General features: G+C 40.6%; 1 long non-coding RNA gene across 2 annotated transcripts in view; it reads left to right on the top strand.

Moving 5' to 3' along the window:
• Positions 1-20,006: 20,006 nt before the first annotated feature.
• LOC116532095 overlaps positions 20,007-20,175 on the top strand; it is a 10,739-nt gene continuing 10,570 nt past the window's right edge. For both annotated transcript variants that reach the window (XR_004260711.1, XR_004260710.1), the window contains exon 1: positions 20,007-20,060. This is a non-coding gene — a long non-coding RNA (uncharacterized LOC116532095). The remainder of the gene's footprint in view (positions 20,061-20,175) is intronic.

Below are 20,175 nucleotides of genomic sequence, written 5' to 3'. Positions count from 1 at the left end.
TTTTTTTTTTTTTTTTTTTTTTTTTTTTTTTTTTTTTTGAGACAGAGTTTCACTCTTGTAACCCAGGCTGGAGTGCAATGGCATGATCTCGGCTCACCGCAACCTCCGCCTCCTGGATTCAGGCAATTCTCCTGCCTCAGCCTCCTGAGTCGCTGGGATTACAGGCACGCGCCACCATGCCCAGCTAATTTTTTGTATTTTTAGTAGAGATGGGGTTTCACCATGTTGACCAGGATGGTCTCGATCTCTTGACCTCGTGATCCACCCGCCTCGGCCTCCCAAAGTGCTGGGATTACAGGCGTGAGCCACCGCGCCCGGCAAAAATAAAAAATTTAAAAGTTAAGGTTAAAAAACAGAAAATAAGCAACTAACAAGGCTGACTCATATGTTGGGATATATATTCACTTTATAATAATCCATACCTTCAAGTACACTACTTAGGGTAGAACAGCAATACTCAAAGTATGTTCTGAGAGGGTTGTTTACTGTCCATAGGCATCAGTATGTATCAGCCAATATTTATATCAGGAAAACATTTTCATTTCTATTTTGGTATAAGAAATTTTGATGTGATTTTTCTCATTGGGGTTGTCCAAGAAAAGAGCATACCCAAAAGAATCCCATTTTCCCCATTATTTTCTGGGAGGTTTTGTGGTGGTCATCATTGTCGTTGTTGTTCTTATTTTGTGGTACTGTTTTCTGTAGTGGCAACAATTGGGAGTGTGTCAAGCATATATCCCACGGAATGTGGGGTTCTGCCACAGTTGTTTGTTATTTGGAAACATTTGAGAGGCACTGTTCTAATGATTGAGTCTAATCATAACATCTGTATTCTCACTAGTCATTAAAGATTGTTAAAGCCTAGTTACACATCCTTAAGGACAATAATATGCCATATTGTCTAATGTTGTCAGCAGGCACCATGAGAGGAAAAAAGAAAACTGTCAGCCTATGCCCTGTAATTCAGAGGCAAGGGTGGAGGCAAAAGCAGCAGCATATATGTTCATCAGCTGAAAAGTGGATAAACAAAATGTGGTACAGCCATGCAATGGAATATTATTTAGCAAAAAAAGGAATGAACTACTGAAATATGCTACAACATTGGATAAATGTCAGAATCATTATGCTGAATGAAAGATGCCAGATACAGAAGATAATATATGGTTCAATTTAGAGAAGCTGTCCACAAAAGGCAAATCTGTAGAGGTAAAAAGTAAAGTTTCCTAGGGCCAGGAGTGAGAATGGACGTTAATTCTAAGTGGACATTAGTGATCTTAGTGGGGTGATAGGCATGTTTTGAAACTGGATTGTGGTGATGGTTGTACAACCCAGTAAATTTACTAAAATCATTGAAATGTATGTTTAAAACCAGTGAATTTTATGATATTTAAATTATATGTCAACAAAGTTTTTTTTTAATCAAATCAGCTTTAAATATTTATTTTTCACTTTTCTTTTGATATTTTTGAATGTATGAGATATGGCAGCGATCAAAGCTAGTGGAGTGATATAGCCCAGAAAGAATGTTTGCTTGTCACATCTTACAATGTTCCAGATGCCTGAGTTGAAACTCCAGTACCAAGAAGCTTTGTATAAAAAATTGTTATGTGTGGTGCATGTCTTTTAGAAATGTTTGAAAAGCCTTCTTTTTATCCTAGGAGAAGAGGCTTCTCTTCCTCAATTCACAGCCAATTCCTGCACTTGGGCTCTAGGCTTCATCCCTCACACCTTCTCAGTGGCTATGCTTCCTCAGTTATATCTGCCTCCTGTTTCTCACCCGGATCTTTAAAAAAAAAGAAAATCCTCTGTTAACCTTATCTTCCCCTCTAGATACCACCCTATCTCTTTTCTGTTTAATCTTTGTGAAAGAGTTGTCTACATTCATTGCCTCATCTTTCTTTCTTTCCCTCATTCTTTAACCTGTTGCAGTCTGGATTTTGCCACTTGACCAATATTGCTCTTGCCAACCACATCAGCTTCTTTTTTATTTGCTAAATCCAATGGACATAGCTCAGTGGTTAGCCTACTTGACTTATCTGTAAATTTTCAAACTGTCGACTGCTCTCTCCTTGAAACTTTCTCTTCCCTTAGCTTTAACACTACTCTTTTTTGGTTTATCACATATTTTATAGCTATTTCTTTGGAGTTGTCTACTGTTCTATCTCTTAATATGTTAATATACCATTCTCAACCATTTTGTCTTGGGATCACTTCTTTTCTCACCTCCATACATGCTTCCTCAGTCATCATATTCTTGTTCATAGCTTCATTTACCATCATATACTCATGCCCAACTCCACTGTCACACAGTCTGTAACTTTAGCTCAGATATGTTGCCTGAGCTTAAAACTTTATTATCCAACAAAACACAGACCAATTCTTTGTGGATATCCCACAACCACCTTAAACTCAACATGTCCAAAACTTAACTATTCATAATCCTTTAAAAAGTGTCCCCATAGCTTACATTTTTTAAAAAAATCACTTTGAAAGATCTTTCAGGAGCCTGGGCTGGCAACCAGAAATACCTCTCAACACCTCCTTTCATAAAGTTCTATAATTTTTCCTTCTTGTATATGTCAGGTCTGTTCAGGCTGCTATAACAAAATACCATAAACTAAGTATCTTACAAAAAAAGAGAAACGCATTTCTCATAGTTCTGGAGGCTTGGAAGTCTAAGATCGTGGTGTCTAGTGACGGCCTACTGAATTGTGCCTTCTCACTGCAACCTCACATGGTGGAGGAGGCAAGGCAGCATTTTTTTTTTCTTTCTCAAAATCATGAGAGCTCTGCCTTCATGACTTAATCATCTCCCAAAAGGTGCCACCTTTTAATACCATCACCTTGGGAGTTTGGATTTCAATGTATGAATTTGGGAGGACATAAATATTCAGATCATAGTAGCTCTTTCCATCTTTACTACTACTGCATTAGTTCAGGCCTTCATCATCTTTCTCTCTCACACTGTCTTTAATTTTACTTGTATGTGAACACAGCATTGTAGCCATAGAAAAATTTATAGGCTCTTTACATTGTCGTTGGAGTCTTTATGATCAGTAAATCTGTGAGAGGGAAGTTTCGTGAGTGTTGTCTTTTTCCAGAGTTCAGGGGTCAGATAGCTCTAGGATTTAGAGATGGCATGAAAGATGACTTTAGCAAAGTTGTCCAAGTAGCAGTGCAGTTCCTGGCAGAAGTATAGCAGTGATGTCAGTAATCAGCAGAAGTCTCTTGGGCACAAGAACAGACAGATAATGTCACTTCATTTACGGGCAAAGGTAAGATGCATCCCTAATGAGACTTAGTACCCTATCACCTTAAAAGAGAATATCACATGGCAAGCATGAAGTGCTTGTTAGTCTTGTTCTCCCAGCAGCTTGATCTCACAGGAATTAAGCTATCTTGGTCAAGATGATGGCACCATTGACTTCCATGAAGCAGGTAGACTGCCATATCAACCCACTGGCCACAAATGCTTTCAGTCTGGGTCATGGACTGCCCCAGTTTGTTTAAGAATGAACAAGATCTTCAGAGCCTTGAGTGATTGCCCTAGGAGGGGGGAAAACTCTCAGACTCCTTGGTAAACAGAAAGAGATCTCCTCCAAGGAAGTAATTTCCTTGCCCTTGGCCAGGTGGCCAAGCTTGTATACCAAGGACCACTCTTTGTCCTAAGCCTTGCTGCCAAGGCCCTGGCCATCACTCACAAAAAATTCTATAAACTGCCTCAGTTCCTGACACCATTGTCCTTTCCAGGGCATCAGAGTTTAGTCAAAGAACCAGCATCTTCATCCGCTATTTGTTATGTCCTCGACAAAGCAAAAGCCCTCACCATCTCCTTTTTATGTTACTGCAACTGCTTCCTCACTAATTTTCCTGCCTTTAAGTATTATACTATCCCTTCGTATTTCTCACCTAGTTTTATTTCGTCCTACTGCTGCCCAAGACATCTTTCTAAAAGCCAACCCTCTTCCATGTCATCTTCCTACTTAAAACCCATAATCATCAGGACAAATTCCAAATGAATTCCAGATTTCTTAGTATGACAAAGTCCCCCATGAGCTGACCCCTGCTCATCTCTCCCTGGCCTTACCATTCCCCTCTCAGAACTCTGCTAACATGGTACTGAACTATGAGTATTTTCCAAAATATGTGTGCGTGTTTTTTTCAGTTTGCCCCTATGATTTAGCACACTGTTCCCTCTCCCTATCTGGAATGCTTTCATTCTTCAGGACTCAGTTCAGACATTCCCTTTGTTAGGAAGTCTTCCCTGGCCATCCAATTTTTACTAGATGCCTCTCCTTTGGGTTCCTTTCACTTTCTGTACAAACCTTTTATTACTTTGATTTGTAATTTTCTCCTTTTCTTATACCCACTTGGACTTAAAAATAGTTGAGTCTAAGGATGGCATTTTAACTTCATATTCCCAGAGCTGAACATACAAAGCATTCAATAATGAATCAATGATTCATAGAATCAATGAATGAATGAAGCCTGTAATGAATGAGTAAAACAGGACCTGTAATTTCCCCCCATGTTTAAAATTTCCCCCCTTGTTTATAATTTTCACCCTTGTTTATAAAGAAGACCAGCCAACTAACCTTCAGAAGAGAGATCCAGACTTGCCCTAAATAACCCCTGCATAGTAAACTGCCTACAATGGTCATTACTTTGAGGTTTATCCTAGTAAACTGTAAGAGAGTAGTTAGCAGTTGCCTTGATCCTTTCTTTGTTCTGGCCTTTAATATCACTTTTGTCAGCTGGTTTATAAAAAAAAATTAGCATGGCCAGGCACATGCAGTGGCTCATATCTGTAATCCCAGCACCTTGGGAGGCTGAGACAGGAGGATTGATTGAGGCCAAGAGTTCCAGACCAGTCTGAGCAACATAGTGAGACCCTGTCTGTAAAAAAACAAAGTAATTAGCATCTAGTTTTAAACTGGATATAAATACTTTGATTTTTGGATTATACTCCCTTTTGCACGTGAGGGAAGGCAATCAAGAAGAAAACTGACAAGAGGTAAGTTATTTCAATGGGCATCATGTTGATTAACTCCACACTTCTTCCCAGTTGTAGCTTTCTTTTGCACTTACCCATCAACATATATCACTGTACAAATATATCACTAAGCATTTCTTTCTAATTTTATCACTTAATTATGATTCAGTGTTTATTTCTAGTTTGGAAAACAGGACATTAAAAAATGTCAAACTAAATAAAGTTGGCAAATGTTTTGATTTTATAGCATAAACAACTTTTTCCTCCCAAGCATAATTTAATTTTTCTAGGAAAGTTCAAACAGGCTTTGTAGTTTTTGACAATATTCAAGCATTTTATATACATAGGATAAAAACACGCATTATTATCTTTATTCTTTGGAAGAATATCCATATTGTACAGAAGTACAGTGTATCAAGTAAAATGTGTCCTTTCCCCAATACAGTGCTCTGCTCCTTCCATATTACTCCCTATAGCTCACCACTCTCACATTTTGGATATTTTCTATGTGTACAAACATACATACATTATTTTACACAAATGTGATAATTGCTTCTAAAACTTATTTTTTTCACTGAATATACCTTAAAAATTGAATTAATTCTCTCTCTCTCTCTCTCTCTCTCTCTCTCTCTATATATATATATATATATATATACATATATATATATGCTCTCACCTCTCCCTTTTTAATAGCCATGGATTTTCATGGATTCATGGATGTATTATTATTATTTTTAGCAGAGCCCTTTTAGTGACTTAGATTATTTTTAATTTTTTCTATTATTAAAAGCTACAAGGATTTTTTTTTTTTTAAGGCAGAGATTTGCTTTGTCACTCAGGCTAGAGTACAGTAGTGCAGTCCTAGCTCACTGCATCCTCAACTCCTGGGCTCACGAGATCCTCCCGCCTCAGCCTCCTAAGTAATTAGGACTACAGGCATGTGCCACCACGCCAGGCTAACTATAAAATTTTTTTTTGCAGAGATGGAGTCCCACTATATGTTGCCTGGGCTGGTCTCGAACTCCAGGTCTCAAGTGATTCCCCTGCCTCAGCGACCCAAAGTGCTAGGATTACTGAAGTGAGCCACTGCATCTGGCCTACAATGAACATTCTTAAAAAAAAAATACACACACACACACACACACACACACACACACACACACAGAGGCATCCATATATAATGTATATATACATTTGTAGTCTTTGTGTACTTATATATACAAGTATATAAGATACATTTTAGTGTATACACGCACGCACACACACACACACACACACTATAGTATGTATATACAAGTATACCTATAAGGTACATTTCTATAAGTGGAATTGCTGGGTAAAGGAGATATATATATATACACACAACACACACATATACATACACATTCACACATTTATATATATATATATGTGTGTGTGTGTGTGTATATATATATATATATATAAAACAAAGCCCGAAAGTTGTACCAGTTTACACTCCTACCAATAATAAATAAGAATGCCCATTTGCCTAACTTTCTCTAACACAGGGTAACTTCAGTCTTTTACATCTTTACTTATTTGATAGGTGGGACATAATATCACATTATTATCTTAACATAACTTTTTGTAACAAAGACTGGGGTTGAACATGTTTTCATGTGGTTGTTCTATATTGCCTACTTATATTCTTTGCCTGTTATTCTATTGATTGTCTTTCTTTTTAGTGGCAACACCAGAATTTCTATATAGGAAGAGGTTAAGATAAGCAGCTTTGTTGGAAAGGATAAAGCTAGGGATCTTGCCCTAAAATTGTGATTATGCCATAGTCTATTTAAAGTTGAGAAAAGGTCTGTTGTTCATTGTTCTTATCAAAGAATGAAGGACAGGTAATGAAAATGACCTCCTCATCACCTGGTCCCACTTTCATTTTATGACTGCTTTTATTTGATTTATAAGAGCTCTTTATTTATTAATTAGCCCTTTTGTGTCATGTTTGTTGCAAATATTTTTCCTGCCTCTTCTTTCAAATCTATTTAGAGTAACTTTTACCCTTCAGAATTTTAATTTGTTTTTCTTAAATGAGATTGGGTCTGCTATATTGCGCTAGGCTGGAGTGTAGTGACTATTCACGGGTGCAGTCCCAGTACTGATCAGCATAGATATTTTGATCTGCTCTGTTTTTGACCTGGTTCACCCCTCCTTAGGCAACCTGGTGGGCCCCCACTCCTGGGAAGTCACTATAGTGATGCCACACTGAGTGTGGACACCCCATCGGCATAGTGCATTATAGCCCAGAACTCCTGGTCTCAAGAGCTCCTCCTACCTTAGCCTCCCAACTAGCTGGGACTACAAGCTCATGCCACCATACCCAGCTAGAATTTCAATTTTATGTGAACTAATTGATTGATTATTCTTTGTATGGCTTCTGAAATAACTGTCATTTATAGAAAACAAAATACTTTTATAATGCCTTGCAAGGTGAAACCCCGTCTCTACTGAAATGCCTTGCATTATAGAAATGTTTTCTATAATACTTATATTTCTATAAAACTTATATTATTATTCTATAATAATATTATTTCTGGTACATTCATGGTGTCATATATTTATGTTTAAATTTTTGACTCACCTTGGTGATATTTTTAGCAAGAAAGAACACAGAAACCCAGCTTTTAAAAATGTGGCAAGTTAGTTGTGGATGTAGTTACAATATCAAAAAAAAGTTACTCTAAAATTCTTTTCAATATCTAATTACAGGCCATGTGCTGTGGCTCATGTCTGTAATCCCAGCACTTTGGGAAGCCAAAGGGGTTAGGTCATTTGAGATCTGGAGTTCCAGACCAGCCTGGCTAACAAAGTGAAACCCCATCTCTACTGAAAATACAAAAATTTGCTGGGTGGTAGTGGCATGTGCCTGTAATCCCAGCTACTAGGGAGACTGAGGCAGGAGAATCGCTTGAGCCTGGGAGGCGAAGGTTGCAGTGAGTGGAGATGATGCCACTGCACTCCAGCCTGGGTGACAGAGGGAGACCTTGTCTCAAAAAAAAAAAAAAAAAAATAGTGTAATTAGAGAAAAATAAACAAATGAGCTTTCTTTTGTTGTCATTACTGAGAATTTGTTTCTACTGCTTTGCAATATTTTAATTAAGATATTCTTTTCCAACATTTATTCTGGTTCACAAATTAAATGCTGCTAAAGTTATATCAAGGGAGAGCAAAATACAAAATGACTACATACATGCAGTGTAGTTCAATATGAATATATTTTGCCACGATTTGAAAGCAAGTGCAATGGATCGAATGCGTATATTCCCTCCAAAATTCATGAGTTGAAATCTAACCTTCTAGGTGATCGTATTAGAAAGTGGGGCCTTTGGGAAGTGAATGATATTAGTGCCCATATAAAAGGGGCCCCAGAGAGCTACCTCACTCCTCTGTCATGTGAGGACACAGTGAAAAGATGGCCATCTATAAAGAGGATACTTACCAGACAATGAATCTGTTGATGTCTTGATCCTGGATTTCTCAGCCTCCAGAACTGTGAGAAATACATTTCTTTTTTGTTTTTTTGATGTTTCAAAAGGGATTTAATACAGAAAATTGGATGCATGTATATAATCTGTTGTTATGGTGTTTTGTCATTGCAGCCATAATGGACCAACACAATAAGTTTCTATTATTTTTTGTGTGTCATTCAGCAAATGTGGCTCAAAAAAATCTATTATCTAACTGACAGAATGATATGGTATATTTAGGTGATTTATTATTGTCTTTTTTTTTTTAAATGGAGTCTCATTCTGTCACCCAGGCTGGAGTGCAATGGTGCAGTCCCGGCTCACTGCTACCTCTGCCACCCGGGTTCAAGTGATTGTCCTGGTATAGCCTCCCAAGTAGCTGGGACTACAGGTGCATGCCACCACACCTGGCTAAGCTTTGTATTTTTAGTAAAGACAGGTTTCACTGTGTTGGCCAAGATGGTCTCAACCTCCTGACCTTGTGATCCACCTGCTTTGGCCTTCCAAAGTGCTGGGATTGCAGGTGTGAGCCAGAGCACCCAGCCTGCCCTCATTTTAAAAATCAAGAAAATAGTTATAGTTGTTAGAGTATAAGGTTGTTAAAGGCAGGGTAATTTAAAAAAATGATGGGGTCTTGCTATGTTGCCCAGGCTGGTCTTGAACTCCGGGGCTCAAGCAATCCTCCAGCTTCAGCCTCTTCAGTAGCTTCGACTACAGGTGTGCCCCACTGTATTCAGCTTGGGGATATGTTTTATTCAACATTATAGTGGCACTAAATAATTTTTGAATACATTTAAGCTGTAGAGTATATATCTTAAAATATATTTGGAATTTTAAAAAATTGAAGTAGGTTTCAACCTGTGATTGAGGATTTTCTTCTATAGTTTTTTTCACCTTTTATTAAGGAAAAATCCCTAGGTCATATTTATGTTCAGAGTTTATATAATAAGCCTATTTTAGTTCAAAAATATATAAAGTCAAACTAGCCTATATATATATATAAAGTCAAAAAATAATATTATACTTGGTTGCAAAAGGACCCAGCCAGAATAATGTTTCTCATTTATTGGATGGATTACAAGTAAGATAGATTAGTCAAGCCAGGAACTAACAGACAAGGCTCTGCTTCTGTACCTACATCCTTGAGGTAGAGGGACAAGGACAATGGTGTACAGATGTGGCAGGAATGGTTGGGAGACAACAGTATAAAACAGTATAAAAGGGATGAGCTGTGGCACCTGAAACTTCCGAGCTTAGCGTTAGATCTTTCTCATCGGTTGATGCCTTACTTTACCTGACTCTTCTGGTGCTCTCCCAAACTGGAAAGGTGGCATGAATCCATGGCCTTTGTTTAGGATTCTTTATTAATATCACTTCTGTTTAAAGTGAACGCTAGGGAAAGGGTTCATGTCAACTCTAGGGAAAGCATGACTTGGTAGTCTTCTATTCTGGGCCCAGGGCCAGGAGATTGAGTACTGGTTGATTGGTGTCATTTTTATATTTCTCTTTTCATCCACATGCAAAATAAATGGCACGTTCTCTTTCTTCCTGCCCCTCTCTTTTAAGGGCATGATTTAAATGAACTTAATTCAGTGTGATCTTGGTAATGGTCTAGGGAAACTACAACAGGCTGTAATTTTTTTATGTCAGCCCACAGAAGTCATTCTGAACAAAAACAACCTTAGCTTCAGCAAAATGTAGGCAGTAATTAAGATGAAGATGTAGGCTTTTTGCTTAAATTAAGAGAGTTTCTTTGATTTGACTTACTAATGAAACACTGTGTGGTAAGATTTTCAAGCTCTCAGAAACTTGAAAAAACCTTCTCAGGAACATAAAAAAGTCATTCTCAATAAGTGGCAACCATTATTTCTATGATGGCATATATTTGTTGATCTTTGTATATGTTTATAAAATATGTATTGTTTTTACTTTAAAAATATCTTTTCTTACCACTCCATCCCCATTAAAACACAATAGAAAGAAGTTTTTAAAATACCAATGATCACTTTCAGATTTTTTCTTTTTAATGTCTTTTGTAGTTTTATTTTTAATTACAAAATTAATATATGCTCTTGATAAAATATTCAGATAATACAGAAATGTATAAAGTAAAATTTTGAGTCCTCTTATCTCTCCTAGTTCTACTCCTTAGAAGTGGTCATTGGGAAATAGTTTGGTGTGCTTTTGGACAGTTTTCTATGGGTATAAAAACATTTTAAATTAAAAACATTAACTTTTTTCTAGAACTTTATGTTGTAGAGAAGAAGCTGTGCTACTTTTTTTTTTTTTTTGGAGATGGAGTTTTGCTCTTGTTACCCAGGCTGGAGTGCAATGGCGCAATCTTGGCTCACCGCAACCTCCACCTCCTGGGTTCAGGCAATTCTCCTGCCTCAGCCTCCTGAGTAGCTGGGATTACAGGCACGCGCCACCATGCCCAGCTAATTTTTTGTATTTTTAGTAGAGATGGGGTTTCACCATGTTGACCAGGATGGTCTCGATCCCTTGACCTCATGATCCACCCGCCTCGGCCTCCCAAAGTGCTGGGATTACAGGTGTGAGCCACCGCGCCCGGCCTGTGCTACTTTTTTTAAGCAGAGTTTCGCTCTTGTTGCCCAGATTGGAGTGCAGTGGTGCAATCTCAGCTTACCACAGCCTTCGCCTCCCGGGTGGGTTCAGCAATTCTCTTGCCCCAGCCTCCTGAGTAGCTGGGATTACAGGCATGCACCACTAGTCCTGGCTAATTTTTGTAGTTTTAGTGGAGACAGGGTTTCACCATGTTGGCCAGGCTGGTCTTGAACTCCTGACCTCAGGTGATCCACCCACCTCAGCCTCCCAAAGTACTGGGATTACAGGTGTGAGCCACCGCACCCAGCCTGCATTCTTCATATGATTTTAAAAGCATAAGCAACAAAAGAATAAATATATAAATTAGACTTCATCAAAAGTAAAAATTTTTGCACATTCAAAGAACATTGTCAAGAAAGTAAAAAGACAACTTATAGAATAGGAAAAATACTTGCAAATTGTATATATGATAAGGGTTTAATATTCAAAGTATATAAAAAATTCTACAATTCAACAACAAAAAGACAAACCATTTTAAAACAAAATGGTTGTAAACAAAAAGACAAGCCATTTTTGTTCATTATACAATGGACAAAAGGTTTGAATAAACATTTCTCCAAAGAAGATAAACGAAATAGCCCATAAGCACATAAAAAGATGTCAACATCATTACTCAATGGACACATACAAATTAAAACTACAAGCTGGGTGGGGTGCAGTGGCTCACTCCTGTACTCCCAGCACTTTGGGAGGCCAAGGTGGGTGAATTGCCTTAGGTCAGGAGTTCGAGACCAGCCTGACCAACATGGTGAACCCTATCTCTACTAAAAATACCAAAAATTAGCCAGGCATAGTGGTGGGTGCCTGTAATCCCAGCTACTCAGGAGGCTGAGACAGGAGAATTACTTGAACCCAGGAGGCGGACGTTGCAGTGAGCCGAGATCATACCATTGCACTCCAGCCTGGGTAACAAGAGTGAAGCTCTATCTAAAAAAAAATGATAATAATACAAATAAAATTTAAAAACTACAAGCTACCACTTCACACCTACTATGATGACTATTATTAAAAAATGGGCCGGGCGCGGTGGCTCACGCCTGTAATCCCAGCACTTTGGGAGGCCGAGGCGGGTGGATCACGAGGTCAAGAGATCGAGACCATCCTGGTCAACATGGTGAAACCCCGTCTCTACTAAAAATACAAAAATCAGCTGGGCATGGTGGCGCGTGCCTGTAATCCCAGCTACTCAGGAGGCTGAGGCAGGAGAATTGCCTGAACCTAGGAGGCGGAGGTTGCGGTGAGCCGAGATCGCGCCATTGCACTCCAGCCTGGGTAACAAGAGCGAAACTCCGTCTCAAAAAAAAAAAAAAAAAAAGGAAAATAACAAGTGTTGTTGAGGATATGGAGAAATTGAAATCCTTGTAAGTTAGCAATAGGAATGTGAAATGGTGCAGTTGCTGTGGAAACCGTTTGGCAGTTCCTCAACAAGTTAGACACGGAATTACCATATGACCACACCAGGGTATATACTCAAAAGAATGGAAAAGAGTTACTTAAAAAAATACTTGTACACCAGTGTTCATAGCAGCATTATTCACAACAGCCAAAAGGTGGAAAGAATCCAAGGGTCTATCAACAGAAGAAGGGATAAACCAAATGTGGCATATACATACAATGGAATACTATTCAGCCATAAAAAGGAATGAAGTTCTAGTGCATGCTACAACATGGTTAAGTCTTGAAAAACATTATGCTCTGTGAAATAAGCTAGACACAAAAGGACAAACATTATATGATTCCACTTATATGAAATATCAAATATCATAGGCAAATTTATCGAGGCAGAAAGTAAACTACAGGTTACCAGGGGCTGGAGGTATGGGAGAATGGGGAGTTATTGCCTAATGGATATAGATTTTCTGTTATGAGTGATGAAAAAGAAAATACATAGTGGTGATAATTGTACAACATAACACCTCTGAATTTTACACTTTAAACTGACAAAAGTGACATATTTTATGTTGTATATATTTTACCTCCCCACCTCCTCCTAAGAACCTACCTGAGCCTGCTTCAGAGTCTGAGACCCGAATGGTTATTAGAGATTAGTTACTTTTCAGAGAGTGAAGGGATTGACTGTCAATTAAGGGAGGTCCCAATACATAAAATTAGAGTCAAGGTGAGAAGGAGTGTCCTTTTAAAGTTTAGAATCTAACACTCTGTCTTTCCAAATTTAGTTTATATCAAGACTCACCCGATCTAACTCCTTTATCCCCACCCATAAAGATTCTGATTTGTTAAGTCTGAGGTGGGTTAGAAACCTACTTTTAACAAGTTCCCCAGGTGAGTGTAAAGCCAAAGGACAGAAGTATTCTTAAAGGTATTTGTTAATATACTCTGAAAACAGAGAAAAAAATGTCTTCTGGTGTCTGGAGAGCCCCTGACAGCAAGATTCTGTGAAATCTTTGCCCTTTCAATGCCAAGCTTAGATTCCTGCTTTTGGCTCCCAGCTGAGGGCTCTGGACTTCCATCTGCATGCTTAGCCTTGCCTGAAGCTTGGAGACCAATCAGAGAGTCAGTCTTCTGCTGACTCAGCATCAGGTTGCAGTGACTCAGCACCATGTCGCAGCTGTTCCTCCTGATCTGATCTTGTCTCTGACTCTGACCTTGCTCTCATTTTCTATCCCAGTTATGCTAATTGGGTCTTTGTTTTGTTGCCAACTCCCTGTCCTTTTCTTGCCAGTGTTCTCAGGAGAGTCTGTTCCTGAATTTTGGTCTTGGGAGGAAGGTTTGCCTGCCTTGGCTCAGTATTTTTTATTAAGAGTACTCATCTTCGACATTTTGTAAGATCCACTCTATTCCCCAATTCCTTCCCATTCCCATACCGTCCCCCATTATACATAATTCCCATTCAAATTCCCTTTCTTCTGTACTTAATCTCCAAGGTGCCTTCCCTGGGACCCCACTTCTGACTCCATTTACCTTCCTACCAACACTCCACCCTTCTGGTCTGTCCTAGTAAGCTGCAGGCTAGCTGTGGAGGCACCTGACCCCAGCCTAATGCTCCACGATCTGCTCTTTCTTGGATTCCCTGGTCCTGGGCTCTGCCTAGATGCCTGTTGGAATATCCCATTACCCCCACCACTTCCTACTCTGCACTGTGGGGAAGGGACAAGGAAAGAACAGTTGTGGGTCTCCTTGATATTTTAGGTGCTATGGTAGGTGATTTGCAAATGTCATTTAGTTTAATTGTTTTTTTTTTGTGTTTTTTTTTTGACACAGAGTCTTGCTCTGTTGCCAGGCTGGTGTGCATTGGCACGATCTCAGCTCACTGCAACCTCCGCCTCCTGGGTTTAAGCGATTCTTCTGCCTCAGCCTCCTGAATAGCTGGGACTACAGGTGCGTGACACCACCCCCAGCTAATTTTTGTCTTTTTAGTAGAGACGGGGTTTCACTATGTTGGCCAGGATGGTCTCTATCTCTTGACCTCATGATCCGCCCACCTTGGCCTCCTAAAGTGCTGGGATTACACACATGAGCCACCGTGCCCGGCCAGATTATTTTCAAAATCTCTTATTTTGGAATAATGTTATGACACACAGAGGTAAGGCAACTTGCCCAAGTTAAATGCAGCTGGTAAATTACAAGACTACAGTGTTTACTGAACTGGCTCTAAAGTTTCTGTTTTTTGGCATTATCAAGCAGGTGTGGACCATCCTGTGGTGGTGGTGGAGGTGGGGATGGTGTGACAGGTTTCAGTCTCCACTGTTCCCTTTCTGCTCTGTCCTTCTTCCATTCACTCTCCCATGCCAGGCAGTGCTGCAGGACACCAGCTTTGGTTGAGTATTTGCAACGTATACCAGGGCTGGTGTGAAGTATATTTTCCCACACACTTTATGTTCTCATTTATTGCTAATTTCCTCTGTGGAAGAAAAAGTTTAAAGTATGTCTTTTAGGTTGCATGTTCACAGCAACTAAACCCCTAACAACACTTTAAAATAATGAAGTATCTAAAGAGACTGGAGAGTATATAGTGATTAACTATGATATGTAACTTTGAACCAGTAATATTTTCTACACCATTAGCAAATCAGGCCTGCTTTGATCTCACCATCAACAGAAACCTACTTCTTACCCACTCAATATAAACATAGAGCAAGAGAGGAGCTTCTAGAGTTGAATTCCTTAGCTGTTCTAAGTTTTGTAGATTAAAATTAGGAGATGATCAAAGTATGATTTCATGTATCATATGATTTATTGACACAGAAAGATTTTTTTTCTTTTTCATAATGTTAGGGAGAATAATAAGAACAAATCTCACAGGGAATATATTAATATTCAATAGACAGAGTGGATTAGGCACAGGATCAGTGAGTTCCAATTTCATGTAAAGTCCATTATTAAAGTCTAGTTACTCAATTAGGATGAAGGCAGGCCTCTGTGGGTGGAGAGTCCAATCAAAGTTTGAGGTATACCTTTCTTTCTACAAGAAGTTCTTGGCAAAGATGGTTTGACCACCACAGCAGAGATCCCCAAACACGTGCAATGATGGGCAAGGCCCCTCCATGCTAACAAGCGATGCTGATGTTGGCTGGAGATGCTTTGGAGAATAACTTGAAGGCTGACAGAGAGTAGCCCTGCCACAGCCTAAGCTGTCAATCTGTCTGTCAAAATCTTGGGTTTATATATGTTTTAGAGTCCAGTTGTTGGAGGCCAATAACTCACATGTACAGTCTGATGAAGTGTGACATAGCATTCCCACAAGGAGGAGGATTACACTCCATGTTCTTCCCATAGCAAAACACGTAACTCCTGCAACAAACTATGTAAGTATTTGAAATCATTGCAAAGCTACATAACTTCCTATTTAGTGGGGGTATTATCCCACAGGACAACTGGCTTGTTGCTAAAATGCCCATAGTATAGCTGAACTTTTAAATTTTTTTCTAGGGAAAGGAGAATCCATGGGATTCTAATGATCCTGTTGACCCTTTATACTTGTCTGGCCCTATACAAATTTTTCCTGGATTGCTTTATGGAGAAGGCAAAATAGAATTTCCATCCCAGCACAGTGTAAAGACCAATCATGTGTGTAACTATTACGAGGTGGCAAATTTCAGTCCCACGTATAATTTAATCCATTTATTTATTTATTTATTTATTTTTGAGACTGAGTCTTGCTCTGTTGCCAGGCTGGAGTGCAGTGGTGTGATCTTGGCTCACTGCAACCTCTGCCTCCCAGGTTCGAGCGATTCTCCTGCCTCAGCCTTCCTAGTAGCTGGGACTACAGGTGCATGCCACCATGCCCAGCTAGTTTTTTTTGTATTTTTGGTAGAGACGGGGTTTCATCGTATTGGCCAGGATTGTCTTGATCTCTTGACCTCGTGATCTGCCCCCCTTGGCCTCCTGAAGTGCTGGGATTATGTGTGTGAGCCACCGCACCCGGCCAATTTAATCCATTTCTATTATTAAAACAAAAATTACTTGAATCACCCAAGCACTAAACTTTGGACTGATTTTTAAATTCTTCTTTTTATCTCTCAAGTTCAGTCATTCACCATATTCAGCTGTCCTTCCCTTCTCCCACTTGCTCAAAAATTTTCCTAGGGCTCCCTCTTCTTGCCTTGTAATTAAGGCCAAATGCCTTGGCTTACATTCAAGACAGCCACAGTCTGGTCTCCACTTAACCTCTCCTGCCTTATTTCCCATAGCTTCCTCATACAAATTATGCTGCCAGAACATGCATGCATGTGTGCCCCTACTCCTGTGTCTAGTTCATTCCATTCCCCCAGCCTGAACACCCTACCCTTGTTAAGTCTGAGTTCAACTTTTCCCTTTATGCTAGCTCAAGCCCCACTTTCTCTGTGAAAATTGTCTTGATTGCTCAGCACACAGTTTTCTCTGCTTTCTCTCCTGTTCTTTTCTTACCATAAATGATGCACATGCCCTACTTAGCACAGTGATCTTGACACCTTTGTATGTGTTCAGCAGAGGGGGTAAGAAGATCAACTCTGGAGCCAGACTGCTCAAGTTGGTATTCCAGCTCTGTTGCTTGCTTGCTGTGTGCCATTAGACAACTTAGTTAACTTCTGTGAGCCTCAATTTCCTCATCTATGAATAGTAGTTCATACCTTGCAGTGTTGTTGTTTTATATATATACAACATATAATTATATATAAATGTAATATATATATATACACACATACACACTGTATAGATGCATATATTTTGTCTGTGTTATGTTTGTATGCATGAAGTTATTTATCCTTTTACACAGATGTTCTATGTTCTTCACCTAATGTTTGCTATTTGATGGTAGGCATTGGTTACTTATGCCACTCATCCCAACCAACTCAGAAAAAGTTCAGGTTCAGGTACAAGGATAATTATGGAGGAATACATCACTGAGAAACACACCATCTTGCAAATGTAAGTTGTGGGATAGAGCGGGTGAAGAAAAGTCCAGAAGAACAGAAAAATCCAGAAGGTCAGCTCTGGACTGGAGGTGGAGAATGTGTGGAGGGGGTCAGCAATCCTCCCCGAGAAAAGGAATTTTCAAATCCTTCGAGAAGAGGGATGAGAAGATTTGGCCAACTGATTTGGGCCCCATTTCATTTCCCTTTGGAAAGGGAGTGCCTGCTGCTGGCTTGGTGGGGGTGCGGGGTGATTCTAGACTGCTGGAGAAACTAGAGCAGAGCTCAGTGCATAGGAAGCAGGACTGACTGGCTGCTTGTGGTTGGTTTGAGGCTCAAAGAAGCAAAGGAGAAGAGGGTACATTTTTCCTTTGGGTTGCTCAGTCCTGCTCACCAGTCTTGGAAAGGAGACAAAATTTCCATCTGGTGCTGCACACTGTGAACTTGAGTGGTGTACTCCTTGGGCAGAATCACTCAGGGTTCTGTGCTGTGCAGGTGGTGGGTGATGGTGTTTGTGGTGCTGGTGGGGTGTGTGTGTGTGTGTGTGTGTGTGAGAGAGAGACAGAGAGAGAGAGAGGGAGAGAAAGAGAGAGATGGGGTTGATGGGGGGCAGTATATGACAAGCCGTGGGTGTGTAGGGGGCATTTAGGCTGGGGGATGGTACAAGCTGGGAGGAATGTAGGCCAGGGGGTTCCATGGTGCAGTGGCTGATAAGGCTGGGAAATGATTCAAGCTGGGGAGCTACATCCCTGGGGAATTCAGGCTGGAGTGAAACAGGCCGTGGGATATAAATTGAGGGGATACAGACTGGGGCGCACGGACCGCGGAAGGTGTTGTATTAAGTTTCTATAACATATACACTTGGCTTAAAGCAACACCATTTATTAGTTCACAGTACTGTAGGTCAGAAGCCCAGACACGGTGTGGCTGAGATCTCCACTGAGTGTATCCCAAGGGGAGAATGAAAGTGTCAGCTGGGCTGTGCTCCTTTCTGGAGCTCAGGAACCTCTTAAACTCACGCGGTTGTTGGAAGAATTCAGTCCTGTGGTTGTAGGAGTGACGCCCCCAGCGTCTCGTTGACTGTTGGCCACGGCATTCTGAACCACTAGAGGGCGCCCGCGGTTCCTTGTCATGTGGTTCCCTTCTCACGTCCTCTCATGCTTTGAGATCTCTGACTTCTCTGTTTATAACCTCTACATCCAAATTGAAAGGATCCATTGATTATATCAGCCCTACTAGATAATCTCCCTATTTTTTTCTTTTTCTTTTTTTTTTTTGAGACAGGATCTTGCTCTGTACCCCAGGCTGGAGTGCAATGCAATGATGTGATCAGGGCTCACTGCATCCTGGAACTCCTGGGCTCAGGTGATCCTCCCACCTCCACCTCCCTAGCAGCTGGGCCTACAGGCCCGCACCACCAGCCCCAGCCCTCTCCATATCTTAAAGTCAACTGATTTGGGACCTTAATTACATCTGCAATTTCACAGCTGCAATAGATTTATGTTTGACTAAATTACTGGGAAAAGAGTCATGTTTGATCGAAATACTGACTCATGTTTGGCTGAATGACTGGGAAAAGAGTAATTACTTAATTACTCTGATGTGAATTTTGCATACCAGAAGCTAGGAGTCTTTGGGATCATCTTAGAATTCTGCCTTTCAAGAGGAGATACAGGCTGGAGGAATTGGGGACTGATACAGGATACAGTTTGGTTGGGGACTAGGTTGGGGAGGATACAGGAAGGTGGATAAAAGCTGAGATGAATACAGGTTAGGAAGTGATACCAATTAAGGGATCATAGAAGCTGGGGCGTGATGCAGGCTGAAGGGAGGATAAAGGTCAGGGGTACAGACTAAGGGAGGATACAGGCCAGGGAGAATACAGCCTGAGGGACAGATAGGGTCACACTAAAAACAATATAGGCTGGAGTGGGATGTTGGGGGAGGCACTGTGGGCAGCTGGGTGCCTGACACATGGCTAGTTGAATCTGAGTGCTAAGACAGAACCGCTGCCCAGGTGCAATGGGGGCATTCCACCCAGCCTCGGTAATCAGAGACAGTTTCCTGGACAGGATGGCTAAGGTGAGTTTGGAACCATATGTAAATATTCTTAGCCAGACAAAGAAGACACAAATGTTCAATTCAGGTGACAGAACATGAGCCCAGCCCAGGCACAGAGGTGTCAATGTAGATTATGATGCTTAGTTGGGAAGCTAAATCGTTGTCAGTAGAGTGCAATGGCATGATCTCGGCTCAGTGCAACCTCTGCCTCCTGGGTTCAAGCGATTCTCCTGTCTTAGCCTCCTGAGCAGCTGGGATGACAGGCATATACCACCACGCCTGGCTAATTTTTGTATGCTCTAGTAGAGATGGAGTTTCGCCATGTTGGCCAGGCTGGTCTTAAACTCCTAACCTCAGGTGATCTGTCTGCCTTGGCCTTCCAAGGTGCTGGGATTACAGGTGTGAGCCACCGTGCCAGGCCGGGAAGCTAAATCTCTGGTTAAACTCTTAAATGTGTTTCTCTCCCCTTGCAACAGGAAAGTGCCACTGAATAGGAGAGGAAGAGTCCTGGAAGATGCATCCAGAGATGTGGTTTCCTGCATGTGCTTTGTCTTCACATTGGGCAATCTCTTGCGTGCTTTGCCTTGACATTGGCAATCTCTTGCGTGCCTTGCCTTGACGCTGGGCGATCTCTTGCGTGCCT

Source organism: Sapajus apella, unplaced genomic scaffold, assembly GCF_009761245.1.
Source record: "Sapajus apella isolate SASKATOON/1434 unplaced genomic scaffold, GSC_monkey_1.0 scaffold74, whole genome shotgun sequence".
Classification (NCBI taxonomy): domain Eukaryota; kingdom Metazoa; phylum Chordata; class Mammalia; order Primates; family Cebidae; genus Sapajus; species Sapajus apella.
Note: the sequence above shows the minus strand (reverse complement) of the source record. Positions and strands in the feature narration are given on the sequence as shown.